The sequence below is a fragment of the Bos indicus x Bos taurus genome, chromosome 24, assembly GCF_003369695.1.
Source record: "Bos indicus x Bos taurus breed Angus x Brahman F1 hybrid chromosome 24, Bos_hybrid_MaternalHap_v2.0, whole genome shotgun sequence".
NCBI classification, from domain to species: Eukaryota; Metazoa; Chordata; class Mammalia; order Artiodactyla; family Bovidae; genus Bos; species Bos indicus x Bos taurus.
The window spans coordinates 47701941-47729171 of record NC_040099.1 but is presented as its reverse complement, the minus strand read 5'-3'; the positions used below and the strand labels follow the sequence as shown (position 1 = coordinate 47729171).

The 27231-nt window shown below is 42.1% G+C and overlaps 1 protein-coding gene and 1 long non-coding RNA gene across 5 annotated transcripts in view; one reads left to right on the top strand and one right to left on the bottom strand.

Annotated features, from left to right (window-relative positions):
- Positions 1 to 5303: 5303 nt before the first annotated feature.
- On the bottom strand, positions 5304 to 8782 carry LOC113882778. The gene is made up of 2 exons (XR_003508444.1): positions 8695 to 8782; positions 5304 to 6448 (listed from the first exon to the last, which is right to left on the bottom strand). It is a non-coding gene; the product is annotated as an uncharacterized LOC113882778 (long non-coding RNA).
- SMAD2 (SMAD family member 2) overlaps positions 8569 to 27231 on the top strand; it is a 90780-nt gene continuing 72117 nt past the window's right edge. For 2 of the 4 annotated variants that reach the window (XM_027525904.1, XM_027525902.1), the window contains exon 1: positions 9134 to 9344. The gene's annotated coding sequence lies outside the window, so the exon portion shown is untranslated. Of the gene's footprint in view, positions 8897 to 9133; positions 9345 to 27231 lie in introns of those variants that run through there. The other 2 variants (XM_027525905.1, XM_027525903.1) reach the window with 2 other exon arrangements.

Below are 27231 nucleotides of genomic sequence, written 5' to 3'. Positions count from 1 at the left end.
TCAAAGGCTTTGGCATAGTCAAGAAAGCAGAAATAGATGTTTTTCTGGAACTCTCTTGCTTTTTCCATGATCCAGAGGATGTTGGCAATTTGATCTCTGGTTCCTCTGCCTTTTCCAAAACCAGCTGGAACATCAGGAAGTTCACGGTTCACATATTGCTGAAGCCTGGCTTGGAGAATTTTGAGCATTACTTTACTAGCATGTGAGATGAGTGCAATTGTGCAGTAGTTTGAGCATTCTTTGGCATTGCCTTTCTTTGGGATTGGAATGAAAACTGACCTTTTCCAGTCCTGTGGCCACTGCTGAGTTTTCCACATTTGCTGGCATATTGAGTGCAGCACTTTGACAGCATCATCTTTCAGGATTTGAAATAGCTCCACTGGAATTCCATCACCTCCACTAGCTTTGTTTGTAGTGATGCTTTCTAAGGCCCACTTGACTTCACATTCCAGGATCTCTGGCTCTCAGACCTAGCCAACCACAAATCTATTTTCTATCCTTATAGAATTGCCTATGCTGGATGTTTCATATAAGTGGAATCATACAGTATGTGGTCCTCTGTGAATAGCTTCTTTGTCTTAGCACAGTGTTTCCAAGGTTCATCCATGTGGTAGCATGCTTCAGACTTCATTCCTTTTCACTGCCAAATAATATTACATTGTATGGCTACTCCACACTTTGTCCACTCATCAGTTGATGGGTGTTTGTTTCCACTTTTTGGCACTTATAAATATGCTGCTATGAACATGTGTGTGTGTGTTTAAGTGAGCATATGTTGCCATTTCTCTTGGATATATACCTAACAGTAGAATTGTTGGGTGGCTCAGATGGTAAAGAGTCCACCTGCAATGCAGGAGACCTGGGTCCAGTCCCTGGGATGGGAAGATTCTTGGAGGAGGGCATGGCAAACCACTAAAGTGTTCTTCCCTGGAGAATCCCCATGGACAGAGGAGCCTGGTGGGCTACAGTCCATGGGGTCTCAAAGAGTCGGACACGACTGAGACTAAGCACATGGTTACTCTGTATGATCTTTTGAGGAATTGCCAGTTTTCCGAAGTCCACCATTTTACATTCCTCCCATTGATTTCTCTACATCCTTGCTAACACTTGCTATTTTCTTTTTGACCAGGCCAGTGGGTGTAGTCACCTCAGTCAATTTTGTATCCTTAGTGCCTCCAAGAGAACCTAATACAGGCAGATGTCAATTTATATGTTGACAGAACTTGAGCACATTTGTCATTTGGGGTTTCCCAAAATCTGATCCCCTTTCCTTTTGGGGGGGGTAATCTAAAGATTACTGGAGAGAAGCAGATCCCATTTACAACACAGATGTCCAAAAATGTCACCTCTTTACATTCCCAAGCTGCCTGCAATTAGAGCAAGGAATATGTGTTAAGCTTAGCAAGCCTAATGGGTCTGCCACAGACTTCAAAGAGAGAGCCCGAGTAATACAAAGTAGGTTTGGTGGAGAATCCATTCTGGCGGCAATAACAGGCACTGCAGTGACATCTGCCTTCCAGGACCAAGAGTGCTGGTAGTGCCAGTAATGGATGGTACCGTGTCCAGTGCTGCTGGACTGCAAGTGTAAGCTGCGGTATCCTGTTCTGAATGGTGGTGGTCACCTCCTTCGAAGCACTGTACCACTATACTGGTTGTGATCCTGGCTGCTGCCCAGACTTCCTTATTCTTGCTTACTGTCTGAGACTGTTTCTGCAGACTTCCCAGCAATTGTCAGTCACCCAGTATCCTTTCATGAACTGCCTTTCTCTTAATTCAGCAAATATCAGCTTCTGCTGCTGCTTGCAACTAAGAAACCTGTTTACAGTGAACCCTGGATGGATGAGTGGGTGGGTGGATGGATCCTCAATGGATGAACTGGGGTTACATGGAAACAGTGTTTTGAAGTACGAGTAGAGGTTCATCAGGGCTCCCAGGTGACTCAGTGGTCAAGAATCCACCTGCCAGTGCAGGAGATGTGGGTTCAATCCCTGGGTCGGGTGGACACCCTGTAGAAGGAAATAACCCACTCCAGTACTCTTGCCTGGAAAATCCCATGGAGAAAGGAGCCTGGCGGGCTACAGTCCATGGGGTTGCAAAGAGTCAGACACAACTTAGTGACTAGCGACTAAATAAGAACAACAAGAGGTTCATCAAGCACAAATGCGTTGCAGACAGAACAAAGAGCACAACGTAGGCACTGAGGCATGGAAGAGTATGGTGTGTGGGGAAACACACCAGGAATTCCGCTTGGCTGGGGTACAAGGGCAGGGTGGGAGGAGGTGTAAAGCTAAAGAGAGTAGCCTAGGACGGATCATGAAGGATCTTTTGGGTTATGCTAAAGAGGCTTGATTCTATCTTAAAAAAAAAAACAACTATCAATTTAATCAGGATAGTAACATTATCAGATTTGCATTCAGAAAATACGCTATAAAAAAAATTCCTGGCAGCAGGAAGGAGACTGAATTGGAGAGGAAGACTAAAGATGTGAAGACCGGTTAAGGAGCTATAGCAAGAATTCCAATGAAAGATGCTGAAGGTCTGAATCAAGGCAGTGACCTTGGACAAGAGGTATTGGATCGGAGATGTATTAAGGAGATGGAGGAATTTGTGTCAATTAGATATATAGGCAAGAAGAATAAAGATCACAGACGATTCCAAGGTTCTGGCTTACATTAGTCAGAGATGGTGATGCTATTTACACACATTCCTTCAACAAATGTTTATCACTTATTGTGGGTGCTATAATGCAGTGAAGGAAGCTGACGTGCTCTTATGCTTGTGGTAACAACTGCTCTCCAGCAGGCCCCATTCATGTGTCTTGTCAGATTTTCTGGGCCTCTTGCTCTGTCTTAGCTGCTACCATGAGTGACTTAGTGAAGTCCCTCGTGATTTGACAGCCTAAGGCCGACCAGCCACATACCAAGTTTTTTTCCTACCCCTTCTGGCCTCCAGGGCAGGGACCTGCTTTCTGAGTGGCTGCCAAAGGATACAGATCACACACCTGGGAAGTATGGGAAAGTTAGCCCCCTGTGGGGCAAGCTGTGACCAGTGGGCAACTAGAGACATAAGATAAAATTCCTTCCTTCCTCAGATGTTCCAAGGCATGAGTGCTCCATGTTGTCTGTCTGGCCAAGTGGTTGCGCTTGTCAAGGCTTGCTGTGAAGCAGGTGTTCAGCACAGTCATGCATCGCTATACGCTGCTCTCCATTCTTTCTTGCCTTTTCCCTGTCCCTGACCTGGAATAATATCTCCTAAAGAAAGCGTCAGCCTTCTTGATTCAGGCTCTGTTTTCTAGGGAACTGGGATAGAACACAACCAGAGAGTAAAACAAAAGATAATGAGTTCACTGTTCACATGCTTTGAGTGTGAGGGGAAATTATCCATCCATTCAAAAATATGTATTGAGTACCTCCAGGTATGCTTGAATTAGGGACAATATGGAGAATGAAATAGGCATGCTTGAGTAGGGGATACTCTGGTGAATAAAGCAGACAAGTTTTCTGCTCTTACAGAGCTTACATTCAGCAGGGAGAAGTGACAAATGATAAATCAGTAAAGAAATAAATAGATATAATTCCAGATAATGATAAGAGTTCTGAAGAAAAAAGTTTAAAGGTGATATGAGAGTGTCATAGGTGTGTGTGTGTAGAAGGGTTGATTCTAATCTAGAACAGAGAATAGCTAGAAGCTTTTTCCACGGGCAGAGGAGCGGGTTTTCCATAGGAAATGTCTGGAGAATAGATCTGGAGACAGACATATTTGTCTAGTGTTGAGGTTCAGGTGTGGAGGAGAAACCTGTCCCATATTCATTGTGAAGTTTGGTTAGGACACGTGCACAGAAGGTAAAAGGGAGACTGAAGAGGGTAGCAAAGGCATAGGGGAGGGCGTAGACCAGGGGCAGGTCAAAGTCGGCAGGCAGTGCCAGAGCAGCAGAGGCAATGTATGTATAGCCCCTAAAGTGGTCACAGGACTTTGGAAAAGCCCGGGCTTCAGTTTCCTTAGCTGCAAATAAGAGCTTTGATCAGGTTCCATTATTGTATGAAGGCAAGGGGGAGCTGATAGGAAACTTCTCCGTAGCTATGTAATTCGCCCCTTGAAATCCACCGTTGAAGTCTTTAGGACCCAATAGTAATCAGCTCTCTTCCATCATTAATTACATTCTGGCCACTCATCAGCTAACACAATTGTCAGACTCTTTTAGCAAAATGTCTTTTTCATAGCCGAGGACTGCTTACAGTAAGGACAAACAATGGGGGCTCATTAATTCAATCATTAGGACACTGATTATGCATCTATTGTCTACTCCAGTCAGTTAAGTAAGCTCTTCAGTCTTCATCAGAACAATTATGCTAATAAGCTTGAAATTTTCTAAGTGTATTATACCTTCATACATTTATCCTGCCTAGCAGCAGCCTGGCTCACTCAATATTGTCACACACAGACAATTATAATCAAGGCATAAGGCCCTATTGTTGATAACTGACTACCAAATTATCCCTCTCACAATAGAACTTTAAATAATTTGTCCATTGTCCTTCTAGGATTTAGACAGTGGCCCCTGTTTAGTTTATTTCAAATACAGAGATCTCAGATAACATTTAAATGCCTTTATGGGAATGCTCATTTCACTGGAATTATAATTTTCCAAGTAATGTTTGAACAATCATTGGATTAGCTATCTCACCATAAATTATCCAGTGATTCTTTATGCTTTCAAATGTACAGATAGAAATATTATCAGATGCCTGGATAATGATGATAAATATAACTTGTTTTCTCCAAATGTATTTTTCAACCATAGTCATTTCTCTTCCAATCTCTTCTTTTCTAAATCAAAAAACCACTTGCATGTTTTATTTTCTTGAGTGATTTTTGCCATGGAATGAGAATTCTCTACCATGAAGAACCGATGCTTTTATGATAGGCATATAAGAGATATCTGATAAATACTTGCTGAAATTCTTTTTTCTTGTTTATGCTTTATTCTCCAGCATTTCCTATCAGATATTACATATTTTTTATTTTTAGTAAAAATTAGCATGTGAATGTGTGTTTGTAGAGGCAGGTGTACACATCTTCAACATAACTTCATTTAAAACATGAAATTTCATCATACTGAGAGAAAAATGCAGTTGGTATCGGGTTTCTTCATTTACAACAAAAATAACCCCACACTTTTGTTCTTTACAACTTTTACTCAGGTCATCTCATTAATCAGTATCCTTTCAGTCGCAAATAACTGAATCTTTGAGATGTAATACCGCAACTTCGTTCCACGAGGATGAACAAATATAGAGATTGGATGTTCACAAGATACTCAAACGTTTTATTGAGGGCAAATACAAACTGGAAGGGGCAAAGCTGTGTAGAATGCTTGCAGACCTCTGACACACATACGGCCTTTTTCTGCTATACAAATGCTGTATTTCATATTTCTCCAATTATGTGGTATTTTATCTCAGATTGTGGGGAAACAACTGAGAACAAGATGCTTACTGTCCTTGTCCTTCAGGAATTTACAATCTAAATGGCAAGACAAAACACACACATGAGAAGTTAAAAAACTACTCAAGACTAAACTAATAGATCAAGACATTAATCAAAGCAAAGTCATGGTATGTAAATCTTTCTGACCATGAGAGAAAATTCATAGGTGAGGGATATCTTTTGGGCTGGAGTAACAAGGAAGAACTTAACAGATTTAGCAGAAAGGAGGAGGAATGTGAGTTCTAGTTTATGAAAAATCAATACATGGAGATTACACACACACACACACACACACACACACACACACACACACATATTCTTTAAAACTCAAACTACAAAAGAATTAATGATAAAAGTTTTCCACTCATGACTTCAAGGCTCTCCTTCTAGAAGCAAACACTGTTACCATTTTCCTTATGTGTCTTTCTGGAACATTTTACTACTTTTAAATAGATTTGATTTTTCAGTATCATGCAAAATAAAGTGTTAAACAAGGTGTCTATTCATATAAACATAAGATTTAAAATATAACATATAATTGGGGCCTACTGATAGATCTTGAGGTGCCCTAATGAATTTCTAAGTTGATTGCTGCCACGGCGATCCCTGCTCCATCTGCCTTCAGTTTCTATCTTGATCCACTTCGGCTCAGATGCATTTCTAGCTGAGTGGCAGAAGGCATGCTCCTTTCCTAAGCCTTTTGGGGACTGCATTGGTAGCCAGATTGCCCCTCCTCCCCTTTACTTGATCATACAAATCCTGGAAGGCTTCCTAAATGGAAGAGTTAGGGATTCAAAGTCTGACACTTTGGAGAGATGGTCTTAGACCTCAAGTATATTATCCATTGAATTAATGTGCCACTCAAAGTACCTACCTCTCACACTGGGAGCAGATTCTTCTGGAATTCCAGTCAGATCTGCTTCTATTTGTCCTCACTCACAGGGACATCCAAGTGCACACCCTGGTCACATAGGAGAAAACACTTGTGTGACCCAGGTAGCTTTTTATGGGCTATTTCATTTAAAAACTGGTGGTCTGTTAGTAGGAAGAAGGACCACAAACCATAAACAGCCTTCCTACTTCTACATCAAATAGCCTTTGCCCTAGAACATCCTCCTTGGTGGTTCTGGGAAATGGAAAGGGAAGTCTTAAGAGGTGGAACAGCTCCACCAATTGGCTTCCTAGCTCTCCTTCACAAGCTGTTTTTAGAAAGAGGTGAGTAGAACTGCCTCTAAATTTACAAGAGGAGAGGCCACCCTGGAGGTAAACTTTTGAAGGTAAGATTTCTGTTGAGTGGGTTCATCGTGACCTATGTGCCTGCAGGCAACAGAAGAGAAGAAATGATAACGATTATTGGTTTTCTTCGAACTTCAAAACCATGTGCTATTCACTTTCATATTTACTACTTTCTTTAATCATCACACAACTATATTTATTTATTTAATTGAAGGCTAATTACAATATTGTAGTGGTTTGTGCCATACATTGACATGAATCAGCCATGGGTGTACATGTGTTCCCCATCCTGAACCCTCCTCCCACCTCCCTCACACAACTATAGTTAAGCAGCTATCATTGCAGGAGAATTTTACTTGCCAAAAAGGTCACTGATTTGAAGCACAGCTGCATTCAAAACTACAATTTGCCCAACTCCAGGGTTCATGCTCTTCATCACAAACTTTTGATGAGAAAAGTACTTCCATGTTCGAGGAGAGAGATAGTAGATATGGAGATTTTTTTTTAAAAGGATATTTGGAAAATCTGTAACACTCAGAGGATCTGAGTTGAATCTCTCTAGGTTCAACAGTAGGTATCCTCCTAAGAGAAGCCTTCATTTCTGAAAATAAAGAATGCATTTCAGAAAGCCTTTCTATTTGTAACGGTCATTTGGTACTTCCTGCTTGCTGATTTGTATTGCCAGTGCTGCTCTGCCTCGAGTCCTCTGTTAAATTCACGAAGCAGTGTACATGTGAGTGCCAGACAAGAACCAACAAAACCGTGTTACAAGTCTAGTCTAAGCCACCAACGACCTATGTGAGACCCGAATTTCTTCTCAACTTGAAGTTCTATGGTGTTCTCTGCCTAACATCGTGCATGCTTGATAATCGCTTGATGTGATTGGCTGGGTTCAAGATTTCAGGCAGAGGCCCTGGGTCTGCAAGGAAAAGGCGACCAAAGTTTCTAGCAGCTTAGAGGCTTTGTAGTGCAGACGTGCGAGGATGGGGTCTAAGAACAGTGCCTGAGAAGTGCAGACATGAAGAACCGAACAGATAACTCAGCAGTTGAGGGATATCTTGCCAGGCACTTGTGTTCTAGACTTCACAAGGAGCATTCAGAGCACGCATGATGAGCACCATTTTTTCACGAAGATAGGACCAAGTTCCCGTTCAAGAAAAATACCTGTGACCCCCCGCCCCGCCACCAGACCCTACAGCCCAAGCAAAGAGCTCGGCCCCGGGCTTATTTACATCTCGGACCCCGCCCCCGTTTACCACCACGAGGGCCGCGCCCACTCATTCGCACAAGGCGCCCCGCGCGTGGGTCCGGGACGCAGGCTTCGGCACACCCCTCTGCGGCCCCTTAGCTCGCCCACCGTCGGGGCCTCCCACCCCGAGGATAAGTACGCCTCCACTCCCGGCTTGACTACAGAGTAGGTGGGCCGGGCGGCGGCCTCCGACAGGCCCCACCCAGTGGTGCCGGCCAAAGACGGGGACGGAGGACCAGGGCCAAGATCAGGACGGAAGGGTGGTCGCCCTCACGGCAGGTTACGCGCCTCCCCTCCCCGCCCCCGACTCCCTTTCCCAGAGTTTCCCGTGCGAGCGCGCGAGAGACGAAGCCAACCGAAACCGCGGGCATCCCACCCCGCCTAAGTCCTCCGCCGCCCGCCCGGCCGCGCCTTGCCTCACGCTCTACGGGGGAGGCGGGACCAATCAGCGAGCGACGTCTCCCTTCCGATTCGAGGCCCCCGACGCGCGGCTCACACCCCGAGCACCCAGAGCGCTGATTGGCTGCGTGCGCCGCCGGTCCGGCCGGGAGGGCGGGGAGGCCGGAGGGAAAGGAGGTGGGGAGAGGTAGCGGCCCGCGCCTCTCAGAGCCCACAGCTCGCGCCCTGGCCCTAACACGGGCGCTCAGGCCTAACCCCTTCCCTTTCTTCGCTCCCAGGGTCTCCCGCGCGCGCCCCCAAGGCCGCGCGCTCGGCCAGCGTACCTCGCGCCCCTAACGGGCGTCCGGGGACACCAATCAGAGGGCGGCAGGGTGCCAGCCCCCCGGGGCTGCGCCGGCGAATCGGCGGGGCTCGCGGCCCGGGGTGGGAGGCGGGGCTACCGCGCGGCCGCGGCGGCGGCGGCGGCGGCGGCGGAGGAGCAGCTCCCAGCCACCAGCCAGCGAGCGCCGAGCGAGCCGCCCGGAGGTGGGTGCGCCGCGCCGCTGTGGCCGGCGGCGGAGGGCGCAGGGCGGAAGCGGAGGTGGGGCCGGCGGGCGCGGCGGGGGAGGACGGCTCGGCCGTCGGGGGCCGCCCGGGTGGGGGCGAGGCGGGCGGGCGCGCGCCCGAGGGGAGGAGGGGCGGCGGGGGCGGCGGCGGGGGCGGCGGCGGGACGCGCGTCCCCACCCCGTCCTCCCCGCGGGCGGCGGCCGGGCCCGCGCCGCCCCCCTCTCCCGTCCCCTCCCCGCGCGCCGGGCCGCCGGCCGGGCTCCGGCTGGGGGGGCGGGGCGGCCGCCAGAGTGTTTTCAGTTCCGCCTCCAGTCGGCCCATTCCCCTCTCCCCTCCCGGCCCCTCCATCCCCTTCGGAAGAGGAAGGAACAAAGGTCCCGGACCCCCCCGGGCTCTTGACGGGGCGGGACCCGGAGCCTCGGTCCAGGTAACGCCGCGGCGCCCGGCGGGGCCTCGGGGCCGGGGTGTGTCTCTGTGGGGCTCGGGGTCGGTGAGGCGGACCGGCCGCGTCACCTGGCCCGGCCGGGGGGGCCGGGGGGCCGGGGTGTGGCGAGGCGCCGGGCCGCTCGCGGGTTGCGGGAGCGCGGGCGGGGCGGCCGGGGGGACGGGGTCGGCGCTGGAGCCACCCGCCCGCTCGCCCGCCCGCCCGCGCGCGCGGCCCGGGGCGGGGGCCGGCTGTGTGGCCCGGCCCGTCCCCTCCTCCTCCGTGGCGGTCACCCTCGGTAGTTTGTGGTGGTGATTTTCAAATCCCGCAGGGACGGAGCTCTGGTTTCGGGGACTTGTTGGGAAGCCCGAGTTAGGAGCATGCGAGACTTTGCTTCCACTTTTTTCCCCCCCTCCTCTGGTGCTGTAACCTTTGTTAACCATTCTGGTCTCGGGGTTCAGAATCGCGAGCGTGTGCTCTCACACAAACACGCACACGGCTGGTACTCCGTCCACATAACTTCTCTACTAGCTTGTGAAAGTTGCTCTTGTGAGTGGAGCCTATTAGTTTTTTTTTTTTTAATCACACGCCTTTAGAGAGCACGCTAATTGATTTCACGTATTTCAAACTTGGTTTTCAAATCCTGCCTCTTTAATTGTTTTCTTCTCTCCTGGGGAATACTGCCCTTGGATTGAGTACTTTTGTCTTCTACTTACTTAATCCTTTCGTAGTTAATGGTTTCCTTTTGATCCTGAACAAAAGAAAAAACAGTAGTTAGGTTGGTTTTGTTATTCCTTCCTCTTGACCCTTGAAAAAGCTAAATACTGCCGGTTTGTTGTCAACTAACCCTTTATTTAAAAAGAAACATTTCCAGGTAAAACGAAAATGAGGTAGCATTTTTCCATCAGTCTTGTCATGTTTGTTACAGTTTGGGGTATCCTAAATTGTGGTGTTTTAAACTTTTAACACGACACAGCTGAATTTGTTGTGAATAAATAAGTGATCTCGCGAACTTGCTTGGAGTAATTGCATCTTTTCAAAAATTCCATCTTTTCTTTTGATTTCATATGAATTGAACCTTCACCACTGATTGTTAAGGATGCTTTCCTTGAGACTAATAGATAATACACTTTCTATTATTTTGATAATAAGTTGTTTTAGTTTTGATCCCTTAAAAAAGTTAGGGTTAGGGAATGTGTAAGGTAAATAGTTAAATTTGGTAAGTTGTGAACAAGTAAATGAAGCAAATATTCACAGAGATGAAAGAAATAATGTAAAATGGTCTTCATAAATGTGTCATAGTTTGAAAATGTTTTTTTCATTTGCCTTAAAAAAAATACCATACAGGATATTGATAGAATTTTCTCCACCAGAAGTTCATTTAGCAAACATTTATATCAAAGTCAGAGACCAACACTGATTTTATTTTTAAAGTTTCTTAAGTTTTTTTCCTGCTGTAAAATTAGTTGTTGTAGTAAATAAGAATAGTTCAAATCTATTGGCATTTCTAAGATGAGTGCCCACTTAAACCCTTAATGTTAAAGTTGAGTTTGAAGTAGTTCATTGGTCTATTTTAATTAATGTAAGGTGTTTGGAAACATCCATTCTGGGTTTTTTTTAGTATGAAATTGCTGTTAGAACTTGGTTTTTATACTTTGTAGCTATACCTTCTAAAGTGATTTCACATTGTAAATGTTCAGCAAAGTTTGGCTTTTTAAAGTCATAAATGGTCAAACCTCTACACACACATCTGTAAGGTTCATGAAATAATAGTTTGCAAGAAACTGTGCAGAGTAATTTCCTGTTGTTTGTGGCTTGTCAGGCTTGGTATGTGCTTTAACTCTTATGTAGGAATTTGGGGATAGTTTTGTATATTTCAGCAGAAATTCTCTTTAGTAAGAACAAAGGTTGTTTCTACTTCAAGATGGCAAAAGGTCTCCTTTTCATTTTCATACTGTAAATACCTCAAACGTGTTGCTGACATCTTGTTACTTCACGCTGAGGGAAAATCTGAGTGACAGAATAGTTCAGCTGCATAACCTGCTGATCAAAGATCTATTGAATAGTTATTTTGCAGATATTTTCAACTTTGGCTTTTATAAAAAGTCCAAAAGCACTCCTTATTCTTGTTTGGTTTTGTACTTTAGGACTTCTGAGGCCTCCTTTCTTGTAGCAGCTTTTTTATACAGGTGTTTCTGTAATGCATATAAAATCTGTATTTAGTGCAGTCTGGCAGATGGAGCCTTATTCATATTCTTGGGACAAGAGTCATTTTTAGAGGCTGGAGAGGGGCATGTCTTTTGATGGGAGTAGAGGAGCCATTTTTATCTGTAGATGTTTTCCAGTAAGTATCACAAAGGTATGTCAGAAAATGTGAAACAAAAAGATTTCAAAACCAGTCCAGGAAGGATATGCATTTATTTAACACGTAACTTGTATTTATTGAACAGATAACATTTACTCATTTATTAAACAGTAAAATGATGTGTTGCTGTGTGTCAAGCCTTGAACTAGGCAATAAAGTAACAGGGAACAAGTATACCCTGTTTCTTAATGGAATTCGAAAAGTGGGAAGTCTTCATGTCTCCTTGCCCTGTTCTCCAGTGTTTAGAAAATCATGTTCATGTATTGATACAAATTAAGGGAGATTGTAATACAGGACTGAGCCACTTCCTGAAGTATGCTTGCACCGCTTTCTTTTGAGCATAGAGCACAGCACTGGGGAAGGGGTCACATGTTCACTCTCATCGTCTCTGGGAACAGCTCATGTATTTTTTTTGGAAAGAGGGAACTTGTCACCAGTTTTGCACAGTCTCTACAAATTGAAGGTATGACCAGTCTTTCAGACATGAGTATTTGTTGCTGAGCAGGTGAACACTTGAAGAGCTAGCCTCATTTGGCCTTGGTTTGATTTTCCACTGCCATTTATATCTTCTCTGATAGCACAGTTGGTAAAGAATCCGCCTACGATGCTGGAGACCTTGGTTTGATTCCTGGGTCGGGAACATCTCCTGGAGAAGGAAAGGCTTCCCACTCCAGCGTTCTGACCTGGAGAATTCCATGTGGGGTTGCAAAGAGTCGGACACAACTGAGCGACTTTTGCTTCACTTGATAGAAAATGGTTAGGGAAAGAAAGCAAACCTGAACTGGTCAGGTTCCAATGAAAGAACCAGAAATAAAGTATAAGAACAGTTACCCAACCAAGACTAAGGATTGGGCTGTAATCTTGTGTAGTGGAAAGGCCCTGGGTGTTGGAGTCAGAGAGACCAAGGCTTACAGTCAGTTTCTCAGTTTTTTGGACAAATTACTTTTAACTCCTGGGATTTGGTTTTCTGACTGAAAATGGAGCTGATAGCACCTACTTCTTAAGGTTATTAGAAAGAGTAAATGATTGTGATGAGGGTATGAAGGTATCTAAAACAGTGGCTGAGAAGACATAAGGGTCTTCTCAGGTATCTCTTTTGTTCTCTTCTGGTTGTAGTTTTCACTTGTTTTCTTTCTAATTCAGACAACTCTCCTACCCTCTTCTCCTTGACCTATGATAACATACATATGAGAAACACACTAAGCAGAAAGGCCAAGGGTAGCCAGATTGCCCCGAGTCCATAGCTTATAGCCCTAGTCACGGGAGCGTTATCGCTGCCCTTAATTAGATCCCGTTGGCATTTATTTCGTATGTTTCTAACAAGCAAAGTTATCTTACTTCTAACCCACAGAAGATTAGAGACAAATAGATTGTGGGTAATGTGGGAGGTTGAGGCCAGGCTAATGGGGAGTGGACTAGGAGGATGGGGAACTGTTAGCCTACTGTCCATTGTAAGATAAAACAGATTGCAGCTTGGTGAGGATAATGGAGATAATCTGCAAGACACAGAAACAAATACTCAGAGCCTAACTAGCATGTCTGGAACCATTCAGTGCAGGACCAGACCTGAAAGCATAGTAATGAATGTTCATCAATTAGCTTAAATCATATTTGGGAAAATCTATTTAAAGAGCGTGGTAATCGACATAATATACTTTAGATCGTCATTCAGGATGATTAACACATGTTCTTAAAGGAGTAGAACGTGATTCTAATGATTTATTTCATGAAAGATCCACAGTACCTACCGTGACCAAGCTCCTTTTCTTTAGTTTTGCCTTTCTGGGGGCCTTGATTCCAGACTGAAAAATCTTTCCTGCTAGGCCAGTAGTAAAGAAAGGTGATGTGAATGGTATAGCACCCATACCTGTTCTTCAGAGGAAGTCATTCTGTTTGTCAATCTGCAGGGATGTCATGTACAATTGTTCACTTGGGTTTTAAGATAAAGTAAGTATGCTAGTGATTTCTAGAACCAGTGTGGACAGTTGGCTGGTCTGTCTATTGAGGATTTCATGCCTCTTATAAGTGACTTCTGTTCAATATTAGCCTTGATAACTTTTTTGGATCTTCCTCTTTCCTATCTCCAGGTTGTACTTTCTAAACCATCTACTCCATCAAATATTAATATTAATTGGTGACCTTGTAATTATAGCCTTAGCTATTTGGGAAAAAAAAGGGGGACTTTAAAAAAAACTAGTGGTACAAAAGTAATCCAGCCCTTTTTGTTTAAAAATGCAGTTTGAGGCTTATTGCTTATCTCTGATTTAATTTTGATCATTTCTCCAGATTGGTATAATTGTGATCTGTTCAATTAGGACATACTTCAATACTGATTATAGGTACGCATCTCAAGGATAGCTCTGAGTTTCAATTTCAGTAGTTTCATGTAGAAAGAATGTAATTTTGCCAAGTCAGATGGGTTTGGACCCTGCCTCTGGTTTGGCTAGTTAGCCAGAAATATTAAGGTAGTTAAGGTGATTGTCACTAACACACTTGCCATACATTCTAGAGTGTACGGGTTTCTTTTGGATAATAAGTGAGCCACACTGATAGAGAACAGATACCTGGTCATTTAGATCTGTCTTTAGGTTTGTGCTTTTAAGAAAACAAATCCTAAAGTGATTCATTCTCATTAAAATTTTACTATGAAATTGTCACTAACTCTTCCAGATAGTTCTGTAATTTTTCAAAATCTTGGGATCACTTTGGAACAATGGAATGTGAGTGCAGACTTTAGTTTTGATCTGTTCAGTACCCATGTCCAGTTTGCATCTGAAAACCTGCATTTCCTTAAACAGTCTGTAGTGCCCTTTCCCACCACCTCTCTTCTCTTGGAGGGGGTAGGCCTAGCTTCAGGTTTAAAGTATTCAGCTAGTAAGGAAGAATAACTGCGAGGAGCCACTGCAAGTTCATCAAATTTATTACCTTGAGTCTTTGAATTCAGAAACTCCATCTGAGGACGTACTGTAGTAAATCTGTGATCTTGTAGTTTGCCTGTTTAAGATAAAGTACATTTGCATATGTTACTTCAGCTTTTTCCAAAAATTCTATAAAGAGATAATGGTTACGGATTTGTAAATATTAAAAGAAGTGCTCCGTTTTAATCACACCCTTCATTACAAAATGTGGGGTGGTGAATCTGGTGTTCAAAGTTCACAGAATAAACTCCTGATAAATGGTACAGTGGAAGCTGAGCACATGGGCTTTCTCCCTTGATTTGAATGAACTATGGAAACTTTTTTGTTGACTAGAGTTGCTCTATCTATGGCAATGAATGCAAATCTTCCTTGTTTAGACCATGTTTTACTTTATAGACAGGTGGTTAGGCTGTAGTTCAGGTAAGCTGGCCAGTTAAACTTTTTGTGTAATGTTTTAAGTATCAGGAGGGTCCTGCTTTGGCCTGAGGGTTGTGCCTTGGTCATTTTTGCTCTAAACCACTTTTTAAACCTCACACGGACCTATGTACACTCAGCAGCAACCAGAAGGAAGGCTCCTGCCAGCAACAGCAACATTATGCAGAATCTCAGAATGTGAGCCAAGTGGCAGTTACTGAAGTCCTGCCTGTGCAGTTTCCCTGTCATTCTTTTACCCCCAGGCAGGCTTTGAAGCTCTAGAGGAATAATAGATTGTAGAGAAGGATCTTTGGTGTAGACCCACACCATTCAACATAGTATACACCAGCTGCTGCTGCTGCTAAGTCTCTTCAGTCGTGTCCCACTCTGTGCGACCCCATAGACGGCAGCTACATGTGACTATTTAGCACTTGAAGTATGGCTACTGTAACAGGAAATGAATATTGAATTTAATTTTAGTTAATTTTAAAGAAAGTTCTGTTGGGCATCCTCTAGTTTTTGTTTTAGTTGGACTTTTACACTCTGAGGACTTGCACCCTGTTGATGTGGGCGTAAGTTGTTGCTTCAGCAGAAGGTCAATACAGACTCTGGGAATTTGAAGAGAAGTTGGAGTACTGAATATTTATGCTGATTTGAGTCTGGGCTTGTGTAGTCTCAATAATTGCATCCTTTTTTACAATCTGGGGATGATAAACGAGTATGTAATTTTATGTTTATAAGCTGAATATAGGCCTATGGATTCCACACAACTCATTAAAAGTGAAAGGAAAGTAGCTGAACTGAGGAACAGATAGACTCTGCTCAGCAGTCCTCCGTTAACGTGGATTTTCTCTCAACTAGTGACCTGCTTTTTAGGGTTAAATTCAAGCTCTGACATTACGTTTTAACACTCCGTAAAACTGAACACATGGATGTTTCTCTTTGCTTTTATTTAAAAGGCACATTACCTTTTAAAAGGCTTTCCATGGGGCCAACTTGGGTTTCCAGTTGGCAGTGCCTTTCCTTACTAGTGTACAACTTTGGGAATAAGACAGTTACAGTGAGAATTGAGAAATGTTTTTTTAAACTGGCGTTTATGTGTGTGTGTGTTCATTAATGCTTTCTATTGTCCTGGTTTCTTTGACTAAAACAGTTGTAAAAATCCAGGTCATTAATACATCTTGCTTTTTTCCCTATCCTGTGTGATACATGTTTGAATGTGGATTGCCAAAAATCTCATAGTGATTTTTTATTATTTCAGCAGGAACTTAGGTGTTCTTTTTGAGGCAGCACCATCACATTTCACGTATTTTATGTTGAAATGTCTAACTTGATTTTCTTTTGAAATAAATATATAGATATTTGGGGGATATTTCATATTTGCAATTTGAAGATGTTTGACATCCACGGTTACTTTCAGCACTGAATGACTTTCTTTGTTCGACACTTGAATTTCGTGGTTTTTTTGTCAGCCATTTCCATATCGCCTTCCTGCTGTCCTTAAAAAAGTCATCACTGAATTCTGAACTGCCCAGTTTAGCAGTCTTCATCCATTATCATACTGCTTCAGTGTTTGCCATCATTGACTGTATACTCCCTTTATCTAGATTTCTTAAAATCATACAAAGAGACACAGATTAGGCCCTTTCCTTTTCCTTCAAATATTGAATAAAATGCACAACTTTTTTTATCAGCTATATATATATAGCTGATCTAGAGAGGGAAGCAAAGGAGAAAAAAGTCTCCAGGTATCAGAAGCTTAGAAAATCAGTTAGTGTCAAGGAAAAGCCTTGGGGAATTTATTAGATAAATAATCCAGTAGCTTGGGCTGGGGTTCTATGGCCATTTGGGAAAAGGAGATAAAATTCTGGAAACTGTATACTAAAATGCACACATATATATATACATCTGTTCCAATAACATTGAAACTTCTATGGACTCTGAGAAAAACAAGCTTCAAGCTTCTCTATGGAAAAACTAGAAAAACACTAGTCTTTGTAGATGGGCTTAAGTATCCCATGAATGCCAAACATGGTAAATAAAAAGCAGACACTAGTTATAGATGTAGAATACTGGGTTTTGGGGGGTTTTTATGAATAGTGGGCTTTTTAAGTAGGTAATACATTATTGTATTCAAACTTGAAATTCAGAAGATACACACTCTAAAGTCTCTTGCTACGCCTTACTCAGTTGCCTTTCTAAAGGCAAGTAGCATTATGAGGTTTTCTTGTGTTGTTCTGAAAGTGTTACGCATATATGAGCAACTTTGTCTATGCATTACCTTTTAGTACAAAAAATGGTCTTGTATTTTGCTTAATAATGCATCCTGTAGGTTATTCCTTGTCAGAATGTAATAAGTACTTTTTAGCTTTCTTTTGGTTGCACAGTATTTTTTTGTATGTGTGTCTATAATATATTTCATCAGTCCTCTGTTGATGGACGTTTATTTCCAGTCTTGTGTTAAAAATAGTGCTGCAACAAATAACTGTTTCTGCATCATTATATACATCCATAGAAGAGATTTCTAGAAGTAGGTCAGAGGATATCTACATTTATAGTATATTTTAGGAAATGTATTTTATTCATTTTTTGAATAATAAGAGCACATGATGCCAGATTCAAAAGGAACAAAATAGTAAGTGATGAAAAGTAACTCTCCCTCAGATCTCTTACCTCCTACTATCCAGTTCTGTATCTTTCTAGAGCTGCTGTGTTCAGTAGATAGCCACGAGCTGTGTGTGGCACTTGAACACCTGAAATGTTGCTAGTCCAAACTGAGATGGGCTGCATGTATAAAACACACTGGATTTATAATACTTCAGTAAAAAAAAAAAAAAATTACTGTAAATAAAGTATTTTCATCTTTAATACTGATTACACACTGAGATAATATTTTAGATGCTTGTGTGTATGGTGAGTCATGTCCAACCGTTTGTGATCCCGTGGATTGCAGCCCGCCTGGCCCCTCTGTCCATGGAATTCTCCAGGCAAGCTTATTGGAGTGGGTTGCCATTTCCTACTATAAGGAATCTTCCCAACCCAGGGATCGAACCCTTATCTCTATGTTTCCGGCATGGGCAGGCGGGTTCTTTACCACTGAACCACCTGGGAAAACCCTTTTTAGATATGGTAGGATAAATTAGTACATGCTGCAGTCCATGGGGTCGCAAAGAGTCGGACACGACTGAGTGACTAGACTGAACTGATTGCATTATTAAAATGATTCAGTTCAGTTCAGTCACTCAGTTGAGTCCGACTGTTGGCGGATGACTTTTAACTATGATTACTTTCAACTATTTTTACTTTAAAAAAAAAATGTAGCTGATAGAAGGTTTACAAATACATATGTGGTTTGCATGCTATTTTTGTTGAGCGGCACTGGGTCTAAAATTCCATATGTATATAAACATGTCTGAACGTATGAGAGTTCCTCTTAACCGGCAGGTTTTTTTCCTTTGCATTCTAATCTATAGGATCAGAAATCTGGATGTTAGTTAAAAGAGACCCGGTGGTTATTTATTGTCACATTCATTCTCAACATTTAGTGGGTCTCATCAGTGGCAGTCATGCTTCCATTGACTTTTACAATGTCTGTCCACTTTGGAGAGAAGCCTGGTATCATTCTTGCTGCATGTTGTTTGAACCCGTTCCACTCTGCACTGCTTGCCGACACTGGGATGCAGCAGTTGTCCTGGGATCCCCCTCCGCTCTCATGGGGTTCCTTAGCCTTTCTCCTTTGCTAGATTTCTTATTCTTTTGCTCTCCCTTCTTTCTATAAAACGTATCCTTCCCTTCAGGACTTTCCTTGAGAGAGAATGTATGTGGAAAATATTTGGAGATATTGTATGTCTGAAAATACCCTTATTCAATCCTGGGTGGCTAATAAAATTCTTGGTTGAAAATAATTGTGTTTCAGAATTACGAGAGCATTGCTCTGTTGGCTTCACTTAGTTTACTGTTCCGAAAATCAAATCCATTCTGATTCTTTTCTATATGACCTTTTAAAAAATTTATATCTGGGAACTTTTGGCTCTTCGTTTGTGTTCTCAGCATTCAGAAGTTTTACAGCCACCAGCCTTTATGTGGGCATGTTTGATCCATTGGCCTGGGGTCTTGATGGACCTTTTCAATCAGGAAGCTCCCATCTTTCAGTTCAGGAGATATTTCTTGATTTCTTTGATAATTCCCCCTCCTTCCATTGTCATCTCTGATGTTTGAACATTGGGCAGTCCAAGAGCTCTTCTTTTACTGTTTGAATGGTTCCCTTTGTAAAGCTTGTTTCCTCTGTAAAACATGCGCTCTTGGTCAGGGTTGCTATAGTCTCTTGTTTCTCTGAGTGTAGTGATGATTTTGACAGTGTTTTCTTTCTCTATATAAACTTCTTAAAGCTGCGTTTTTCTGTTTTTGCTTCATTTTTCCTCAAATAATCCAAGTAATCCTTAATTAAGAAAGTAGGGGTCTGAAAAGCTGATTGGAAACTATGCATTTGGGTGAGGCATGTCTCCTTTCAGTTTCATTGAAGAATAATCTGAGTGGACTGTTTGTAGGTAAAGTCTTGATTTCAATGTCTGTATATTTTTCCTCCTAGGTTGGTTAGGTACCCCAGAGAGGAGTCGTGTTCTGACGAAATGGGTAAAGGTCTGGCTTCTAGTATTTTTGGGAACCAGAACTCAGTGAAGGAAAGGGCTGGGGAGTGTCTGCATTTAGCATGCCTTGTGTTCATTTACTCCATCTCTTCTAACAGGACCCAGACCGTTCCCCAGTCCAGGTAGACTGATTTCTTCTCTGCCAAGAATAAAGGTTTAGTCTTCTGCAGAGGGAAAGGGGCAGTTAGTTACCCAGCGGGGGAGCGGATCTAAGTAGGTGGTAATTGCTTCTCAGATATCCTCACTCAATCCTGTCTCTTTTATCTCCTTCCCCCTCACGGTCCTCAGCTCCTGCTATGCCTGGTAGTGTCCACAACTTAACCTTTTGAGAATTCTGCTGTGTAAATAGAATGGTTCTCCACAGGTAGCTTAGAGTTAGTAGTAATTTTTGAAATCTGTTCACAGTTATTACTCGTCCATCCATTTTCCAGTTACAAAATTTTGCTTTTCTTCTTACTCTTCACCCTATCCTCATGAGAGTCTTTTCTTTTTAAATTCCTTTATTTGTGTGTTATTTTGGTTTTTGTTTGCTGTCTTCACCTACAACCACTGATTAAAGTTTTCCATTAAAAATTTAAGGAGTGCCTCCTGAAAGAATTGGAATAGAATGTGTAACTCCGAATCAGCGGGGATGAAGGGGTTGAAATGATGAGTAGTGATCAATCAAGCAGAAGCCAGGAAAGGGGAAAAAGAATCGAAGAAACTGCTTAGGAATTAGAAAACAAAATAAGATGATAGAAAGTTAGCTTCAGTATGTCCATAAACCAGTACATAAGTTCACATTAAGCTTACTGGTTAAAGGAGAATGAAAACTTAAAAAAGTTTAATTAAATGCCTCTTAAACTAGGATGATGTAGTTTTAAAGTAAAGAAATGCAAAAAATTGTGCTAGGCATTAAGTGGAAATCTAATTCCCAGTGTGATGTTATCTGGGGATGGGGCCTTTGGGAAGTGATTAGATCATGAGAGTGGAGCCCTCCTTAATGGGATTAATGCCCTTTTAAGAGAGACCCCAGGGAATTCCCTTGCCCCCTTCTGCTGTATGAGGTTACAGGAAAAAGACAGCTGTCTATGAAGTAGGAAGCGAGCCCGTACCATACACCAAATCTGATGGCACCTTGAACTTGAACTTGGAATTCCCAGCCTCCAGAATTGTAAGAAATAGAGGTTTCCACTGTTTAATAAGGCACCCAGTCTACAGAATTCTGTTACAGCAGCTCGAATGGGGATTATGCCTAGCACAACTTTTTGCATTTCTTTACTTTAAAATTATGTCATCCTAGAATTTGATGGCTTCCCTGGTGGCTTAGACGGTAAAAGCGGCTGCTTACAATGCGGGAGACCCAGGTTCAATCCCTGGGTTGGGAAGATCTCCTGGAGAAGGAAATGGCAACCCACTCCAGTATTCTTGCCTGGAAAATCCCATGGACGGAGGAGCCTGGTAGGCTACCGTCCATGGGGTCACAAAGAGTCGGACGTGACTGAGCAGCTTCAGAGTACTTAAGAATTTGGGTGCAGGGCAAGGTGGGTGTGATAGGGACGGTCTGTAGCGATCTATACGGTAACATTGGCAGAGTTACAAGGATAAACAAACAAATGTGTAATAATCGTACTAGGAGATTCTAGTATACGTCACAATGATTTAAGAAAAGATAGATAAAAAATAAGGTTATACAGGATTGGAAATGTGCAGTTAGCAAGCATGCAACAGTTACAGACAATATATTCTTTTCTGATACCTGTGGAATTTTTAAAACTTAGTTATGTATCAAACCTCAAAGCAAATGTTGACAAATGGCTAAGAATTCTCACCCTGCGAGTCATGTTCTGGGACCCTAGCACGGTTAAGTCAGAAACAGCAGGAGGACAGTGCCAGCTCCCAAATCCATAGTGGATGCTGGAAAACAATGAGAAATGTTTAGGGTGATGAAAATGCTAGTCATCAAAACTGGGAGACAACAAAAGCTCATTTGCCTACCTGGGAAATTTAGAATTTCAAGTGTTTATTGAAGAATTAAGAATGTTTAGTAAAGAAAAATAAATGCATTAACTATACAATGTAATGTGTTAGCAAAAGGAAATAAAGTTGAGGGATATTAATGGGGGAAAATATAATTGAAATGACTAAACTTAAGGTGCTAAGTTGAAAAGACTAAGTTAGCCAAGATTGACAGAGGAGAAAAAGAGGCACAAATATATTAGAAATGAAATGGGTAGGACTGCGGACAAACTGAGGTTTCAGAACTGAGACGCGTGAACAGCTTTTGCCTTTCGATTGGAAAACAGGTTGAATGGAAATCTCTAGCAAAATAAATTTCCATTCAACCTGTTTTCCAATCGAAAGGCAAAAGCTGTTCATGTATCTCAGTTCTGAAACCTCAGTTTGTCTGCAGTCCTATCCCTTTTTCATTTCTAATATATATGTGCCTTCTTTTTCCGAGAAGGAAATGGCAGCCCACTCCAGTGTTCTTGCCTGGAGAATCCCAGGGACGGGGGAGCCTGGTGGGCTGCCGTCTATGGGGTCGCACAGAGTCGGACATGCCTGAAGCAAGTTAGCAGCAGCAGCAGCAGCAAAATAAACTACCAAAAGTGGCTTAAGGATATGAAACTTGATTATAATTTTAAAATCTTAATTCATAGTTAGAAAATACAAAGAAATGAAATTAAATAAAAATTTCAAAAAATCCAAACCCCAAGTGAAAATCCCAGATGGACAAGTTCTACAAAACTTACGAAGAGCCAGTAATTCCAGTGTCATGTAAAATGTTATGTGGTCTGGTCCTGATAGGAGAAGAGATGCAGTGAATAAATATATGAGAAAAAATCATTTTGCTGGGCTACTGTAATTTTAGTACCACCAGCCGTCAGGACAGATGTCGTATCAGAAGGGAAACATACAGGCTATACCTCAATAATAAGCACAGCAATGAAATTTTAGATAAAATGTTAGTATTTGCTTATAACAAAAAAGCCACTGTGATTAATTAGGGTTTGTCTCAAAACGTAAAAATGATTAAACATTAGAAAACCTGTAAATGAACTTCATCACATTAACACATCAAAAGAGGAAAAAGCTCTATGATAATCTCAATGGGTGAAGGAAAGCATATGATAAAATTCAGTACTTATCCTTGACAAAACTTCTTGGAATATTAGGAATATAAGGAAACTTATTAATTTGAGTAAATGGTCTTTGTTAAAAAAAATAGAAGTGTACCTGCGGCATGCTTACGACTTTCTGAATTTATGTAACAGGTGAAAATTACTTTGATATAAATCAGGAATATGAAGGGTATATTGACTCAGAAGGGATCCAAGGAAACTTTCTGAGACAGTGAAAATATTCTGTATCTTGACAGGGATGGTGATTATATGGAGGTATGTATTTATCAGGACTCACTGAATTACATATTTAACATCTTGTGCATTTTATTGTATGTAAGCTATGCCTCAATAAAGTTGATTTTTTTTTTAAGTTAATACAGTTGACAATTTAACTGTGCCTGTCTACTTCTGTGTGTGTGTGTTTTTTCCCCCCCAGAAACTATGTACTACCCCATTCATGATTGAATCTTCAAATGTAGAACTGTGATATAGAGGGCTAACTGTAAAGGTACATGTGAATTTTCAAATGTGTGGAGGGTCAGCATCTCTAATCTTCTCGTTCAAGGCTCAATTGTATATAAAAACCAATGTATTACTATATGCCAGCAACAAGCAAAATCTGAATTTAAAAAAGACACCCTTTAAAATGGCAACACAAACTACAAAATACCTAGGAAAAAATAAAAGCATATGTGGGATCTTAATGGAAAAAATTATAAGACCCATATAATATTCAATTATAAGAAAATATATTTCTATTTATGAATAGAAGATACAGTATCAGAAATACCAGTTTTCCTCTATTTATTTATAAATTCAGTGTCATTCCAAGTAAAATTGCAGAAAGGTGAAAGAGAATTCATTTTGTCCGATACCAAGACATAATCTGTAGCTTTCATGGTTAAGACATGATGGTATTTGTTTCAGATATAGACTAATGGAAGGAAAGGGAAAAAAAAGCCTAGAAACACAAGTAGCATTTGTAAATACTAGGGAAGTGATTCAGTATATGGTACTGGTGTACTTGATTATTTCTGTTGGGGAGAAGATACCTACCCTACATCACACACCAAAATAGATTGCAACGGTGAACAGCAAAACTTTGCAATTTGACTTTTAAAAGGTGACAGCATATTCAAGGATCTTTAAGAAGGTATAAGTGTGTTCAGTTCAGTCGCTCAGTCGTGTCCGACTCTGCCACCCCATGAATTGCAGCATGCCAGGCCTCCCTGTCCATCACCAACTCCCGGAGTTCACTCAGATTCACGTCCATTGAGTTAGTGATGCCATCCAGCCATCTCATCTTCTGTTGTCCCCTTCTCCTCCTGCCACCAATCCCTCCCAGCATCAGAGTCTTTTCCAGTGAGTCAACTCTTTGCATGAGGTGGCCAAAGTACTGGAGTTTCAGGTTTAGCATCAGGCCTTCCAAAGAATACCCAGGACTGATTAGGTAGAATAGGCTGGTTGGATCTCCTTGCAGTCCAAGGGACTCTCAAGGGTTTCCAACACCACAGTTCAAAAGTATCAATTCTTGAGCGCTCAGCTTTCTTCACAGTCCAACTCTCACACCCATACATGACCACTGGAAAAACCATAGCCCTTGACTAGATGGACCTTTGTTGGCAAAGTAGTGTCCCTGCTTTTGAATATCCTATCTAGGTTGGTCATAACTTTCCTTCCAAGGAGTAAGCGTCTTTTAATCTCATGGCTGCAGTCACCATCTGCAGTGATTTTGGAGCCCAAAAAAATAAAGTCTGACACTGTTTCCAGTTTCCCCATCTATTTCCCATGAAGTGATGGGACTAGATGCCATGATCTTCATTTTCTGAATGTTGAGCTTTCAGCCAACTTTTTCACTCTCCTCTTTCACTTTCATCAAGAGGCTTTTGAGTTCCTCTTCACTTTCTGCCATAAGGGTGGTGTCATCTGCATATCTGAGGTTATTGATATTTCTCCCAGCAATCTTGATTCCAGCTTGTGCTTCTTCCAGCCCAGCATTTCTCATGATGTACTCTGCTTATAAGTTAAATAAGCAGGGTGACAATATACAGCCTTGACGTACTCCTTTTCCTATTTGGAACCAGTCTGTTCCGTGTCCAGTTCTAACTGTTGCTTCTTGACCTGCATATAGGTTTCTCAAGAGGCAGGTCAGGTGGTCTGGTATTCCCATCTCTTTCAGAATTTTCCACAATTTATTGTGATCCACACAGTCAAAGGCTTTGGCTTAGTCAAGAAAGCAGAAATAGGTGTTTTTCTGGAACTCTCTTGCTTTTTTGATGATCCAGAGGATGTTGGCAATTTGGTCTCTGGTTCCTCTGCCTTTTCTAAAACCAGCTTGAACATCTGGCAGTTCACAGTTCACATATTGCTGAAGCCTGGCTTGGAGAATTTTGAGCGTTACTTTACTAGCATGTGAGATGAGTGCAATTGTGCGGTAGTTTGAGCATTCTTTGGCATTGCCTTTCTTTGGGATTGGAATGAAAACTGACTTTTTCCAGTCCTGTGGCCACTGCTGAGTTTTCCAAATTTGCTGGCATGTTGAGTGCACTTTGACAGCATTATCTTTCAGGATTTGAAATAGCTCCACTGGAATTCCATCACCTCCACTAGCTTTGTTCGTAGTGATGCTTTCTAAGGCCCACTTGACTTCACGTTCCAGGATGTCTGGCTCTAGGTGAGTGATCACACCATTGTGATTATCTGGGTCGTGAAGATCTTTTTTGTACAGTTGTTCTGTGTATTCTTGCCACCTCTTCTTAATATCTTCTGCTTCTGTTAGGTGCATACCATTTCTGTCTTTTATCGAGTCCATCTTTGCATGAAATGTTCCCTTGGTATCTCTGATTTTCTTGAAGAGATCTCTAGTCCTATTCTGTTGTTTTTCTCTATTTCTTTGTATACATGATTTAAAATACTGATAAACTTGAGCACTTTAAAGTGAAATACTTTATTAAAAAAAGACCATTAAAAGTCACTTGCTAGGTGAAGATATATGTGGCTTGTGTAATTAACAAAAGATGATTATATGAAGAATTCCCAGGTAGTTCAGCTGGTAAAGAATCCGCTTGCAATGCAAGAGACCCTGATTCAATTCCTGGGTTAGGAAGTTCCCCTGGAGAAGGAAGTGACAACCCACTCTAGGATTCTTGCCTGGAGAATTCCATGAACAGAGGAGCCTGGTGAGCTACAGTCCGTGGGGTCGCAAACAGTTGGACACGACTGAGTGACTAAGCACAGGGGCAAGAAAAAGATGGTGAATGTGAACAAATGGTTCAGAGGAACAGGAAGCTGAAAAGTCAGTAAACATGAAAATATTCTCAAATTTCTTAGTAATTGGGGAGATGCTAAGTGTTGACAGCCCTCCCCTCTGTTGCACTCATGCTTTTGATGAAAGTTTGAGGGACCAAATAATGTGTTGATGATGGTAAAATAGGAACTCATTTTTTCATGGTGGGAATGACAATTAGTGTAATCATATTGTTGGTACTTGGTAAAGATGTATATGTGCATGTCCTGCCAGGCAGCATTTCCACTCGTTGGTATATGTCCTAAGGCATTGTTTTTCATATGTTTTTTACAGACCCATGGTGGGAAATATATTGATATACGAGACACCGGCTGAATTAAAAATTTTGAAATCGAGTATGATCTGTTTTCTACATATTCTGTTTTTATTTTTTTCTTTTCTGTTCTTTTAAAAAAGATACTGCTCAGGATCAACTAAGTTGATTTCATAGTCATCGGTAGTTCACAACCCTCAATTTAGATGGCAGAGGGTAACATATAATAAAAATGCCTGTTTTAAGTGTGTGTGTGAGGCTACAGTGAGAAACCGTTTTTCTTGCTGTGGGGTTTCTTCTTTGATCAGGAAGTTCAGAAGCTTCTGTCCTTAAAGAGTTCTCCTATATGAATGAGAAGTTACATGCCAAACTACTTACTGATGGGAGTTTGTAAGAGTGGATAATTGGAAACAACCTCCTCTTTAGAAGGAGACTAGACACTGAACTGGAGAAGGCGATGGCACCCCACTCCAGTACTCTTGCCTAGAAAATCCCATGGACGGAGGAGCCTGGTAGGCTGCAGTCCGTGGGGTCGCCAAGAGTCGGACATGACTGAGCGACTTCACTTTCACTTTTCACTTTCATGCATTGGAGAAGGACATGGCAGCCCACTCCAGTGTTTTTGCCTGGAGAATCCCAGGGACGGGGGAGCCTGGTGGGCTGGTGTCTATGGGGTCGCACAGAGTCGGACACGACTGAAACAACTTAGCAGCAGCAGCAGCAGCAGCAGACACTGAACTGTTGGGGTCATACAGTGGAATGCTATATGACAGCTAAAATGAATGCCCTAGAGTTGAAGATTATTTATGTATTGGCATGAACAGTTCTAATAATGAATGAAAAAAGTGAAGTGACGTGAGCAGTGTCAAAGCTTGACACAAAT